At 43.0% G+C, this 15,205-nt stretch overlaps 1 pseudogene; it reads right to left on the bottom strand.

Moving 5' to 3' along the window:
* Nucleotides 1-3,222: 3,222 nt before the first annotated feature.
* Nucleotides 3,223-4,922, bottom strand: LOC139390894 (ADP-ribosylation factor-like protein 13B; annotated as a pseudogene).
* Nucleotides 4,923-15,205: the final 10,283 nt, after the last annotated feature.

Raw genomic sequence — 15,205 nt, 5'->3', positions numbered from 1 at the left:
AACACTGACTATTCTTTCCTGTGAAGATGCTAGGGGGGATGGGCTTCTAGAAAAGCGACAAAAATGGCGACAGGAAATTTGTACACAGGGTCCAAATGCCCATTTATGGGGCCCATATACCAAGCAATATTATCAGGTCATCTGAATATTATTTGGTCATAGGCAAACAAGAAGAAGAAAAAAAACCTAAAAAATGTAACATCAAAGTTAGCATGCATAAATAATACTAATAGCCTAGTAGTGAAATAGGAAACATGGGAACATACCTGTATGGCTAATAATTTGGAGCTTGTCCTAAAACTGTTTGGACTGCAGGGAGCAGTCCAGGTCAAGCAATGAAGCATTATCATCTTCAAAGTGAACAAGCACAGTGAGAATACTTCAAGGCATATGGTAAACTTTGAAGGAAGCATGCCCATTGTACAGTTCAATTTTGTACTTGTTATTTCCTCAAATTGACCTGGTGTTGTAATATCTCATAATGCTATTTTCCTTTCACAAACTTTCTTTTCTGTGGGTAATGTTTTCAACAGTCAAATAAATCAAATCAAAGTTTATTTTTCACATGCGCCGAATACAACAGGTGAAATGTTTACTTACAGGCTCTAACTAATATTGCAAAAAAAGGTATTAGGTAAACAATAGGTAAGTAAAGAAATAAAACAACAGTAAAAAGACAGGCTATATACAGTAGCGAGGCTATAAAAGTAGCTTGGCTACATACAGACACTGGTTAGTCAGGCTGATCGAGGTAGTATGTACATGTAGATATGGTTAAAGTGACTATGCATATATGATGAACAGAGAGTAACAGTAGCGTAAAAGAGGGGTTGGAGGGTGGTGGGTGGGACACAATGCAGATAGCCCGGTTAGCCAATGTGTGGGAGCACTGGTTGTTCGGCCCAATTGAGGTAGTATGTACATGAATGTATAGTTAAAGTTACTATGCATATATGATAAACAGAGAGCAGCAGCGTAAAAGAGGGGTTGGGGGGCACACAATGCAAATAGTCCGGGTAGTCATTTGATTACCTGTTCAGGAGTCTTATGGCTTGGGGGTAAAAACTGTTGAGAAGCCTTTTTGTCCTACACTTGGCACTCCAGTACCGTCTGCCATGCGGTAGTAGAGAGAACAGTCTATGACTGGGGTAGCTGGGGTCTTTGACAATTTTTAGGGCTTTCCTCTGACACCGCCTGGTGTAGAGGTCCTGGATGGCAGGCAGCTTTGCCCCAGTGATGTACTGGGCCGTACGCACTACCCTCTGAAGTGCCTTGCGGTCGGAGGCCGAGCAATTGCGGTACCAGGCAGTGATGCAACCGGTCAGGATGCTTTCGATGTTGCAGCTGTAGAATCTTTTGAGGATCTCAGGACCCATGCCAAATCTTTTTAGTTTTCTGAGGGGGAATAGGCTTTGTTGTGCCCTCTTCACAACTGTCTTGGTGTGTTTGGACCATTCTAGTTTGTTGTTGATACGGACACCAAGGAACTTGAAGCTCTCAACCTGCTCCACTGCAGCCCCATTGATGAGAATGGGGGCGTGCTCGGTCCTCCTTTTCCTGTCGTCCACAATCATCTCCTTAGTCTTGGTTACGTTGAGGGATAGGTTGTTATTCTGGCACAACCCGGCCGGGTCTCTGACCTCCTCCCGGGGCGGCAGGGTAGCCTAGTGGTTAGAGCGTTGGACTAGTAACCCGGAAGGTTGCGAGTTCAAACCCCCGAGCTGGCAAGGTACAAATCTGTCGTTCTGCCCCTGAACAGGCAGTTAACCCACTGTTCCCAGGCCGTCATTGAAAATAAGAATTTGTTCTTAACTGACTTGCCTGGTTAAATAAAGGTAAAATAAAATAAAAATAAATAGGCTGTCTCGTCATTGTCGGTGATTAGGCCTACCACTGTTGTGTCATCTGCAAACTTAATAATGGTGTTGGAGTCGTGCCTGGCCATGCAGACGTGGGTGAACAGGGAGTACAGGAGGGGACTGAGCACGCACCCCTGGGGAGCTCCAGTGTGAGGATCAGCGTGGCAGATGTGTTGCTACCTACCCATCACCACCTGGGGTGGCCCGTCAGGAAGTCCAGGATCCAGTTGCAGACTGGATCCTTCGCTTAGTGATGAGCTTTGAGGGTACTATGGTGTTGAACGCTGAGCTGTAGTCAATTAATAGCATTCTCACATAAGTGTTCCTTTTGTCCAGGTGGGAAAGGGCAGTGTGGAGTTCAATAGAGATTGCATCAACTGTGGATCTGTTTGGGCGGTATGCAAATTGGAGTGGGTCTAGGGATTCTGGGATGATGGTGTTGATGTGAGCCATTACCATCCTTTCAAAGCACTTCATGGCTATGAACGTGAGTGCTACGGATCTGTAGTCATTTAGGCAGGTTGCCTTTGTGTTCTTGGGCACAGGGACTATGGTGGTCTGTTTGAAACATGTTGGTATTACAGACTCAATCAGGGACATGTTGAAAATGTCAGTGAAGACACCTGCCAGTTGGTCAGCACATGCCTGGAGCACACGTCTTGGTAATCCGTCTGGCCCCGCAGCCTTGTGTATGTTGACCTGTTCAAAGGTCTTACTCACGTCAGCTTCAGAGAGCATGATCACACAGTCGTCGGGAACAGCTGATGCTCTCATGCATGCCTCAGTGTTGCTTGCCTCGAAGCGAGCAACATATAATAACATATAACATATAATATAACAAAGGGGCCAAGAAACTTTATAAAATCAAGTCTTACTTTCCATCAAAATTGCAATATAAACAGATCAACTCTATGTATATTTATGAGGAATTGAAATAGTTTGTCCGTACATTGATCATGTTTGTAAACAATTGTTTACTTTTACTACAGATAATTAAATAACCACTAATAAATAAATATTGACACTCACATATAACATATTTTGGTAACATAAAATAAACACACATTTCTCAGAGGTGTATTGGCTTTGTAATTCCTACACAGTTGCTACTAAGAAAAATGTGCTGTCAGGTCTTTTTAAATTGTCCTTCAAAAGCTGATGGAAACTCCAGTTGTAATCCATAAATGTAAGATATGAGGTAATAGAACGAGGTTGTGGAGGGTTTGCAGGCAGGGCAGGCCTCCCTTCTTTTTCTTCATATTATCCTAAAATACAAAATGTGTATCAGTTCACACATAACACCTTTACTGTACTGAAACTATAGGAATCTTATCAAGATCAAATGGATCTGCAACTAAAACTGTCAATGTCTCAAATGGGTTGTAGGAAGGGGGTCTGGGCCTTTGGTCCTTTTCTTGAAGGCGTTGTACTTTATCAAGGTTATTTTTGCTGCCACGTATCCTACACAGAGACAACATTTTACATGAAAAAATATCAATGCCACAATGCTTTCGCTAACGTAGCTAAGCAATGTCTTTGAAATAGTTCATGGATACATATTCTGTCACTGCAATCTCTACACATTGACCAAGACAGATGATTTTCTAGGAGTCTAACTGAAGGCACAGAGTTATAGTCTCTCTCTTACCTTTCATCTTTGGGCTTGCTGCAGCCTCTCCATCTTCCCACGGTTGTCCCTCATCTGGTGCCAGAGGTCTCCTGTCCCTGATGTTCCTGATTATGAAAGAACAGAGTTCTGGGTAATCCAGATTGATGGCATGCAGCAGCCAGCAAAGACCCCACAGCGTCTTCTGTCTGTCCACCTCAGCTGGTCAATGAAGGCTGAGCAGGGCTTCTTGAGCAGAAAAGCACAACACAATCAAATCTATGGATTTGTGTCTGTCTATGTATCTATCGGTCTCCTGTACATAATTAACATAATCTGTATCTCTGATTGGCTAGCTGGATGGCTGGCTAGCTGATTGGCTGTCTGTCTCTCTGTCTAGTTGTGTGGAGAGTTGTGTGTACGAGGACTAGACTCACAATGTGGCACAGACAGCGGCTCTGGTTCACCAGTCTCTCCAGAGACAGGATCTCAATTATCTCAATCCCCAGCAGGGCGTTCATCTTGTCCTGCTTTCTGGCCAGCCTACAACACAACAACAGAGCAAAACATTTCATCAGTTGGTTCAAAAAAGGAAAAACTACATTGAAAGCACTAATCAGCTTCGCTGCTGTCCATCCTTGCCCACTGTAAATGGTCACACTGAGGTTTTAATGGGTTTAGGTAATATAGATCGTCTGTCACCTCATGGGTTCTATACACCTCATAGAACCTTGTATAACAAAATTATAAAATCAGCTGTAACTTTTATTTTGGCATTGATCAAATATTCTGTTTACATTAATTCAAACTTGATATAAGAAGTAGCCCTTCCAACAGTTGTGGTTTTCCCACCACTTTATGCTGCTTCAGCAGGTCTGTCAGATACTCCTGGACCTCTTTAATACTCTGCTGGTCACTGGAGTTCACCACAAAGATGAACCCATGGACCTCCCCATAGAGATCCCCCCAGGACCCCCGCACCTCCGGGGCCCCACCGATGTCAAGCAGGCTGACCAGGAAGTTCTACACTCTCAGCTCCATCCGGACACACCCACGAGTCTAACCCCTCATCCATCGGGGGCACTGCAGACAGAGACAGAACAATTTATGTCAGACAACCCAGATAACCGTGTTATATTTCTATTGGTGTGTATTTAATTCACTGACTGTGGATGTTTTTCCTGCTTTGTCAAGACCGACCACCAGTGCATTGACTTTCCTGCGTGAAAATGTGAGATATAGTCTTGGAGCAATTTAAGTGAAAGTGTTATATATTTGCAATCGCAAGTAATTGCAGACTGAGTTAATCCATTTGAGAGAGTTATTCTTGCCTGATGGGTTGCTGGATCTCGGTTGTCCCAGCTGCAGAAGTTGGTCATCAGTTGTGGTGAAACAGAACGAGGTGAGCACAGCGGCCACCATCTTCTCCTTAGTTCCCACCTGAAAGAAGAACTCATTGTGATACAGAGCCAAGGTGCAAACCATAGACTTATATAACGAACGGTGCCAAGTTAGCCAAGGTCACTGTCAGGTGACCCGGGTCAATAAACTCCAGAAGACTCCAGAGCCATTTAGATCATGGGTGTTGAAGGACAGCAGACTGATTGGAGTTGGGCTGCCTGTGTAAACACATCTCATTAGCATCAGTTTAGATATAGAACATGTTTTTATATCAACACCAATGCACAGCTGTCTAACAACTTAACATTGTTTACGAAATTGTTATGCCTGTCCAACTACTGCTGTAATCCTGTTATAAGAACGTGTGACTTTTTTGTGTGAGAAAATCCAATAAAATACATATCCTTAAAAAAAGTCTGACTTACAGATGGCCACCACAGCCTACTAACAAACCAACATTTTTGTACCAGTTTGTCTAAATGTACATCTAAACGTACCTAGAATCAGATGAAAAAAGTTGATAATGTCTTTACTCTTTGAAATCTCTTGGACAAAAGTTAGTGTCATCTGTGTGATTATATAGCCTGGGTTTTGGTACCTGGTTACTAAGGAACATGGGCTGTATCTACAGTGCATTCCTATCCCTTTGAGGTAAGCACTTTTCATTGGGTCTGGGAATTGCCTGTATACTGTGTATCTGCTGGATCGAATCCCCGAGCTGACAAGGTAAAAATCTGTCATTCTGCTCCTGAGCAAGGCACTTAACCCACTGTTCCCCGGGTGCCAAAGACGTGGATGTCGATTAAGGCAGCCCCCTGCACCTCTCTGATTCAGAGCGGTTGAAATAAATGTGGAAGACACATTTCTGTTGAAGGCATTCAGTTGTAATACTGACTAGGTTTCCCCCTTTCCCTTTCCCCTTTTCTATCCCCATAAAATGTCCGTAAGCCCATATGGTCTCCACCATTGGGTTTGTTTTACAATACACAGTATAAATGCATATGGACTCTTAAATACATGTCATGGAACTATGTGATTGACCTGGCTGGCATTCAGACACAGTAGCCTACCAGCTGTCTGACATCTTTAGACCTGTGTGTAGTCTGCCACAGTCTGGTTCTACACAGAAAGCAGGCGTGTGAGCGTCTGTCTGTCTGAGGTGTGCTAAACAACTCCTGCAGGTCTCAGCTTTCTGCATCTGCTCAGTCTCCATGAAGCTGCACACACACACACTAGGTCAGTCAGAGCATGAACATTCTGGCCCTCTTTCTTCCCTCAAGCTTGGTTGAACTAGAACCAGACTTCCACCTACGGTAGATCTTTTCAATATTCATATTTTTTTTTATTGCTAAGTTTTCCTGTTTCAGGTGAATCACTTTTATTGATTTAACATTTTTAAAAGATTGCCTTTCTCTATACAAATTGCAATGTAGCAATAAAAGGGGCCATTTTGAGTTCATACAACTAGACCATAAAAGTGCAATAAGACACGTCACTGACTGCAATAAAAAATATTGATATGGCTGAATCTGAAGATGGCAGAGAGCGCTTTATCAGTTAACAGTGGTAAAAAGGTTGTAGATACTGTACACATGGTTATGTAAACAATGTTCAACAACCTAAATGCACTGGCCACCATAGAAATGATGCCAAGCTGCACTAGTCCATGACAGAATATCCAATTCACACAGCAGTGTTCTCAGAGTAGCAGCTCAGTTCACAAGCAGAACATGTCCACTGGTGTTCTCAGGAGAAAGCCTAGGAAACAGGAGCCACATGAAATTCTAGATAGAATATTAAATAAAAATTGGCACAGAAGACACACAGCGCATAATGACATCACGCTGTACTGTAGGGCACACAATGTCTCATGTAATCTAACAATGACAGAGGTTTATCACAATAATGTTTCATGTAATCTAACAATGACAGTAGCTTATCACAATCATTTTCCATGGGAATCAAACATGCAATATGAGGTAAATGTAGCTCTGTTACAGTTTTTTGTTACAATATTATTGCTGCCTTGTAACATGTTTACAAGTTGATACATCATCAAAATGGCCACTAGATGGCCTTGATGTCTAATGGAACCATTCACACTACAAGGGGCTGTGATTATGTGTCTGTGTGTGGTTTTCTCACAGATGAGCTGACATGGGCAGGAAATCTTTTGCAGTGCAGCCAAATCAGTCTGTCTACTCATGATAAAAATGCATGATTTTTCACAGCCAACCTTTTTAACCACAACACTATAGATTACATAGAATAACAGTATTTATTTTATTAGGCAGTCAAACGTAAAATGTGACTGACAAATATTTTTCACTCTGTGGGGTATTTCTTTTTTTGTCAATAGATTTGTTTTACTTTAAATGTTTCGCATAACAGGAAGAACATGTCCTGGAACTGTGTTTTGTGTACATGCTTCATCTCATTAAGTCGTTACCCCTGTATCCAATCAGGCATGAGCTTCACCTGCTGACTAGACTCCTCTGAGGCTCTGACCACAGTACACACACTTAGGCACGTGCGCACACATTGCAGCAGAGGCAAAAGCAGCAGCAAAAGCTTGACACAACAGCTGTACACCGTGCCTTATATAGTCATTCCCTCCACTTACCTAACATATCTCAGAGAGACCTGATAGCTGAATGTCTGAGGGTTATGTTCCCTCTGAAGTCTCGCTTCTTTAAATTGTTCCACTAACTAGTGACTGTAATGACAGAATAGTACACCCTTTAACCTCTATGCCTCCAATGGCTGTGGGATGTATTGTTTAAGACTGTTTAATTGGTTTGAATCTGAGCCAAAACTGTCTTCAGCTTTTTGTTCAGTGACAGAATAGGGAGTTTGTTTCGTCTGATCTGATTGGCTAGACCCAGCTAACACTAAATGTTCCCACAACTTTAGAGAACGTTCCCTTAAGAGTATTATTAGGTCATTCTAGCCAATGAGAGGGCAGATGAACAACAGGCACAACTAAATTGTTTTTCTCAAAGTTGCCAGAATGCCACGCACCTCCACTTATATCAGTACATTTGTAACAGCCTGAACATTACTAAACTTCTATTCGATCAAATAAGCCTCACAAAATTCGACACTCTCTCATAGATCTCCATACAAAAAAGGGCTTATTTCACACGGACAGATTCTGGGCAAAGTAAATTATCTTAAACCCTCTCGGGGTATAAAAACCTGCTGGGCCACTAATGACAGGGCCTCAGACCTGCTACATGGTAAACAACCTCTACAGTCTCCAGCCACTGACCCACAGTGGTGTCTCGCCACACACATTCATTATTAATAGCAGGAGGGCCTCCAGCAGACTTTGTAAGCCCCATTCACAATGCAGCACTGCCTGCCTGGGACCCATCTGGTTACACTGGGGAGTGATGCTCATATTTTGGGTTGACTCATCACGGGTATCACTGTGCCTTTGAGCTGTTATTGTGCCGCTCTGGAAAAAACATGAATGTTTAATCTGGGTTTGGGGTTTCATATGGAAAACAGTGCACTGTGGTCATAATACGAATACAAAAATTAGATGGTTTATATAACATTAGTTGTGATGATAAATCTATCGACAACAGTCTGCATTTTACATTCTCTGTTGTTGAGCACAACATCTTAATTCCAAGTTTAGAGATAGTTTCAAATGATTGGCCAGATTGAAGTCAACATTAAATTAAAGACACCACTTTAGCACTGACCAAAAGGCAAAGCCAAAAGAAGCAGATGGGATCCCTCTCAGCCTGAGAAAACAATAAACGGTCCCCTGGGGTCCCTTTCATTTAAAAGATGTGACTTCGTTTGTCTTTTTTTTTTTTGTTGTAAAACATAGTTCCAAATTGAAATGTAAACCAAATGCAACACTATGTGTGTCATGGCTATCGTAAGTCTATAACCAGACTGGTTTCATAGACGAGGCCACGTGTGAAACTCATTCCAGGGAGGGCCAAGTATCTGTGTTTTCACTCCACCCTTGTACTTGATTGATTCATTAATGTTACTAATTAGTAAGGAACTCCCCTCACCTGGTTGTCTAGATCTTAATTGAAAGGAAAAAACAAAAACCTGCAGACACTCTGCCCTCTATTAAATGAGTTTGACACCCCTGGACTATACAGAACCTAGTGCTCCCTCTCCGGGGTCTAGGTCACCAGGCTGCTCGTTATGCTGCACACCTGTCACCATCGTTACGCGGCACCTGCGCAGCATCAGACTCACCTGGCCTCCATTACCTCCCTGATTACTTGCTCTATATATGTCACTCCCTTTGGTTCCTTCCCCAGGCGTTATTGTTTCTGTTCCAGTGTCATGTCTGTGCGTTCTTTATGTTTCTTGTTTTGTATTTAGTTGTGTTTATTTCTTAAAACACTCACTCCCTGAACTTGCTTCCTGACTCTCAGAGCACTTGTTATACTAGTGAAAGTAAGTCATGGACACCAGCAACCCTTCAATGTTTGGATATGAGCTAGCCTGGCTATCCCACTGCACATGTCCACATAGCAGCATTCCACATAGCAGGGTTACACATAGCAGGGCTCCACATAGCAGGGTTACACATAGCAGGGTTACACATAGCAGGGTTACACATAGCAGGGTTACACATAGCAGGGTTACACATAGCAGGGTTACACATAGCAGGGTTACACATAGCAGGGTTACACATAGCAGGGCTCCACATAGCAGGGTTACACATAGCAGGGTTACACATAGCAGGGTTACACATAGCAGGGTTACACATAGCAGGGCTCCACATAGCAGCATTCCACATAGCAGGGTTACACATAGCAGCATTCCACATAGCAGGGCTCCACATAGCAGGGTTACACATAGCAGGGCTCCACATAGCAGGGTTACACATAGCAGGGCTCCACATAGCAGGGTTACACATAGCAGGGCTCCACATAGCAGCATTCCACATAGCAGCGCTCCACATAGCAGGGCTCCACATAGCAGGGTTACACATAGCAGGGTTACACATAGCAGGGTTACACATAGCAGGGCTCTACATAACAGGGTTTCACATAGCAACGCTAGTAAAAGTAACATAGGGTTCCACATAGCAGTGCTCCACATAGCTGTGGTGCTGTAACAGGTCAGGTCTGTCCTAGTAGTTGTAGTGGAGCCTAAAATGAGAAACCGAGGACAACTCATCTCTCTGTGCTCCTGCCCTGTACAACACACAGGCAATGTGAAAGAGAGCATTCAGTTAATCATAGTACACTTTACGAAAGGTTGAGAGGTACTGTATATAGCTGGCCATAGTATTGTTATAATAAGAGTTTCATTCTTCATCTTTCTAAACTGATCTCAATGCACTGTATATATGAAAGTACAGGGCCTTGCGAAAGTATTCGGCCCCCTTGAACTTTGCGACCTTTTGCCACATTTCAGGCTTCAAACATAAATATATAAAACTGTATTTTTTTGTGAAGAATCAACAACAAGTGGGACACAATCATGAAGTGGAACGACATTTATTGGATATTTCAAACTTTTTTAACAAATCAAAAACGGAAAAATTGGGCTTGCAAAATTATTCAGCCCCTTTAGTTTCAGTGCAGCAAACTCTCTCCAGAAGTTCAGTGAGGATCTCTGAATGATCCAATGTTGACCTAAATGACTAATGATGATAAATACAATCCACCTGTGTGTAATCAAGTCTCCGTATAAATATAAATGCATATCTTTATGTTTGAAGCCTGAAATGTGGCAAAAGGTCGCAAAGTTCAAGGGGGCCGAATACTTTCGCAAGGCACTGTATGTGGACACCCCTTCAAATTAGTGGGTTTGGCTATTTCAGCCACACCTGTTGCTGACAGGTGTATAAAATTCATCACACCGCCATGGAATCTCCATAGACAAACACTGGCAGTAGAATGGCCTTATTGAAGAGCTCAGTGACTTTCACCGTCATAGGATGCCACCTTTCCACCTTTTCTGCCCTGCTAGTGCTGCCCCAATCAAGTGCTGTTATTGTGAAGTGGAAACATCTTGGAGCCACAACGGCTCAGCAGCGAAGTGGTAGGCCAAACAAGCTCACAGAATGGGCCCGCCGAGTGCGTAATAATCTTCTGTCCTCGGTTGCAACAGTCACTACCGAGTTCCAAACTGCAGCTGGAAGCAACTCAGCACAATAACTGTTCATCAGGAGATTCATGAAATGGGCAGCCGCACACAAGCCTAAGCAGCTGCACACAAGCCTAAGATCACAATGTGCAATGCCAAGCACCGGCTGGGGTGGTGTAAAGCTCGCCGCCATTGGACTTTTTTTGTTGTTTGAATTTGACCCCTTTTTTCTCCCCAATTTCGTGGTATCCAATTGTTAGTAGCTAAGGTTGAAAGTCATGCGTCCTCCGATACACAACTCAACCAAGCCGCACTGCTTATTAACACAGTGCGCATCCAACATGTCGGAGGAAATACTGTGCACCTGGCAACCTTGGTTAGCGCGCACTGCGCCCGGCCCGCCACAGGAGTCGCTGGTGCGCGATGAGACAAGGATATCCCTACCAGTCAAACCCTCCCTAACCCGGACGACGTTAGGCTAATTGTGCGTCGCCCCACGGACCTCCCGGTCGCGGCCGGTTACGACAGAGCCTGGGCGCGAACCCAGAGTCTCTGGTGGCACAGCTGGCGCTGCAGTACACTGCGCCACCCGGGAGGCCACCATTGGACTCTTTTGTAGTGTAAACCCATTCCCTGGAGTGATGAATCACGCTTCACCATCTGGCAGTCTGATGGACGAATCTGGGTTTGGCGTATGGTAGGAGAACACTACCTGCCCCAATGCATAGTGCCAACTGTAAAGTTTGGTAGAGGAGGAATCATGGTCTGGGGCTGTTTTTCATGGTTCGGGCTTAGTTCCAGTGAAGGGAAATCTTAACCCTACAGCAAACAATGACATTCTAGACCAGGGGTAGGCAACCCTGTTCCTGGAGTGCCACAGGTGCTGCAGGATTTTGTTCCAACTACACACCACACCTGACCAACTGAGCAAATTGATCAGTTCAGTGATTGCCTAAATTCAACACACCTGGTCTTACAGGTTGGTTAAATCCAAAACATGAAGTGCCTGCATCACTCCAGGACCAGGGTTGCCTACCCATGTTCTAGATGATTCTGTGCTTCCAACTTTGTGGCAACAGTTTGGGGAAGGCCCTTTCCTGTTCCAGCATGACAATGCCCCAGTGCACAAAGCGAGGTCCATACAGAAATGGTTTGTCGAGAACGTTGTGGAAGAACTTGACTGGCCTGCACAGAGTCCTGACCTCAATCCCATCGAACACCTTTGGGATGAATTGGAATGCTGACTGCGAGCCAGCAATGTTCCAACATCTAGTGGAAAGCCTTCCCAGAAGAGTGGAGGCTGTTATAGCAGCAAAGAGGGAACCAACTCTATCTTAAAACTTCTTGATGCACCCATCCCGTTAACGGGATCATTTTCGTCAACATCCATTGAATTGCAGAGCGCCAAATTCAAATTAAATTACTAAAAATATTACATTTTCATGAAATCACAAGTGCAATATAGCAAAACACAGCTTAGCTTGTTGTTAATCCACCTGGCGTGTTAGACTTCAATAAAGCTTTTCGGTGAAAGCATACCAAGCGTTTATGTAAGGACATCTCTCTCAGTAGACAAAATATTACAAACAGCTAGCAGCCAAGTAGATTGGTCACGAAAGTCAGAAAAGCAATCAATTAAATTGCTTACCTTTGATGATCTTTGGATGTTTGCACTCACGAGACTTCCAGTTACACAATAACTGTTCCTTTTGTTCCATAAAGATTATTTTTATATCGAAAATACCTTATGTTCAGAAATCCACAGGCTCGAGCGGTCACGACATCGCAGACAAATATTCCAAATAGTATCCGTAATGTTCGTAGAAACATGTCAAATGTTTTTTATAATCAATCCTCAGGTTGTTTTTACAATATATAATCAATAATATATCAACCGGGACTGTGGCTTCTTCAATAGGAGAGAGAAAATGTCTGCTCCAAGCAGTTGCGCATGCAAAACGCTGCTGGCACCCAGCCATCCCCTTACGCAATGTTATCTTTCTCGTTGTTCACACCATGGGGAAGCCATAGGAAAAGGAATCTGGTTGATATCCCTTTAAATGGAGCGAAGGCAGGCTATGGAACATGGAGCTTTCAAAATAGCAGCCACTTCCGGGTTGGATTTTCCTCAGGTTTTCGCCAGCAATATCAGTTCTGTTATACTCACAGACAATATTTTCACAGTTTTGGAAACTTTAGAGTGTTTTCTATCCTAATCTGACGATTATATGCATATTCTAGATTCTGGGCCTGAGAAATAGGCAGTTTAATTTGGGTACGTTTTTCATCCAAACATCAAAATACTGCCCCCTACACTCAACAGGATTATTAATGCCAAAGATTTTGGAATGAGATGTTCAATGAGCAGGTGTCCACATGCTTTTGGTCAAGAAGTGTAGGATTTGTAGTTGCCTCACCTGCTTCAACAACCCTCTGAAATGAATTGCCCAAGAGTTCTACTCTTTGCTAATTTAAAAAAAAAAAACTAGACAATTCAGTTAAGAACAAATTCATATTTACAATGACAGCCTAGGAACAGTGGGTTAACTGCCTTGTTCAGGGGCAGAACGACAGATTTTTACCTTGTCAGCTTGGGGATTTGATCTAGGAACCCCTCGATTACTGGCCCAACGCTTTAACCACGAGGCTGCCTTTCGCCCCACTATCCTGTGACAACCACTCAATGCCACTGAGTTTTCTATAATCCAAAACAGTGAAAAGTATGACACTCTTATTGAAAATAGTGAAGGAAATTGGCTATAAGAATGCACTCTCGATGACATAGGTTTATTAGGCTACATACAGCTGCAACCATTTTCTAACAGTCCTTCCACAACTGTTGAACAAATATTGTGCACTGATAATTACTGTAGTTAACGTTAGCAGCCAGCCTAGTACTGCATGACACATATGAAAACGTTTTTTTACAGTCTATGACTGAACCAGTTCCTAGGTTTATTGTACTGCATGACATGTACATTGCATTCGGAAAGTATTCAGACCCCTTGACAGTGAGAGGCAACTCCGGGATGCTGGCCTTCTAGGCAGAGTTGCAAAGAAAAATACATTTCTCAGACTGGCCAATAAAAAGAAAATATTAAGATGGGCAAAAGAACACAGACACTGGACAGAGGAACTCTGCCTAGAAGGCCAGCATCCTAGAGTCGCCTCTTCACTGTTGACGTTGAGACTGGTGTTTTGCGAGTACTATTTAATGAAGCTGCCAGTTGAGGACTTGTGAGTCGTCTGTTTCTCAAACTATACACTCTAATGTACTTGTCCTCTTGCTCAGTTGTGCACCAGGGCCTCCCACTCCTCTTTCTATTCTGGTTGAGCCAGTTTGCGCTGTTCTGTGAAGGGAGCAGTACACAGCGTTGTGCAAGATCTTCAGTTTCTTGGCATTTTCTCGCATGGAATAGCCTTCATTTCTCAGAACAAGAATCGACTGGCGAGTTTCAGAAGAAAGTTATTTGTTTCTGGCCATTTTGAGCCTGTAATCAAACCTACAAATGCTGATTTTCCAAATACTCAACAAGTCTGAAGAAGGCCAGTTTTATTGCTTCTTTAATCAGGACAACAGTTTTCAGCTGTGCTAACATAATTGCAAACGGGTTTTCTAATGATCAATTAGCCTTTTAAAATTATAAACTTGGATTAGCTAACACAACGTGTCATTGGAACACAGAAGTGATGGTTGCTGATAATGGGCCTCTGTACGCCTATGTAGATATTCTGTTCAAAATCAGCAGTTTCCAGCTACAATAGTCATTTACAACATTAACAATGTCTACACTGTATTTCTGATCAATTTTATGTTATTTTAATGGACAAAAAAGTTACTTTTCTTTCAAAAACAATTACATTTCTACGTGACCCCAAACTTTTGAACTGTAGTGTATGTCCACAGATGATATTAAAGGAAATGTGATGGGAGGCAGAGTGATTGAGGCCAAAGGGTTCATCAGTAGGAAAGAGGGTCAAAGAAGTGAAAGCTTATCAGTGATGCTGAGGTAGGAGAAAGTCTTGCTGGGAAAAGTACAGATAGAATTCCTTAGTTTCAATGTGAGAGAATTTGTCCCATATCCACTGCAATTTTTTAAATGTCAAAGAATGGGACATGTACTTGTAGTTGCTCAGTGTAAAGGAAAGAAAAGATGTGCCAAGTGTGGATGGGAACATGATTACTGTGAATGTAGAAGCGATGTGAAGGTTAAGTGCTGTACATGTGGGGGAGAACACAGTGCAGTATTTGGTGGATGCC

The sequence above is a fragment of the Oncorhynchus clarkii genome, chromosome 31, assembly GCF_045791955.1.
Source record: "Oncorhynchus clarkii lewisi isolate Uvic-CL-2024 chromosome 31, UVic_Ocla_1.0, whole genome shotgun sequence".
Taxonomy (NCBI): Eukaryota; Metazoa; Chordata; class Actinopteri; order Salmoniformes; family Salmonidae; genus Oncorhynchus; species Oncorhynchus clarkii.
The sequence above is the reverse complement of the archived record's forward strand: the minus strand, read 5'-3'. Positions and strand labels throughout refer to the sequence as shown.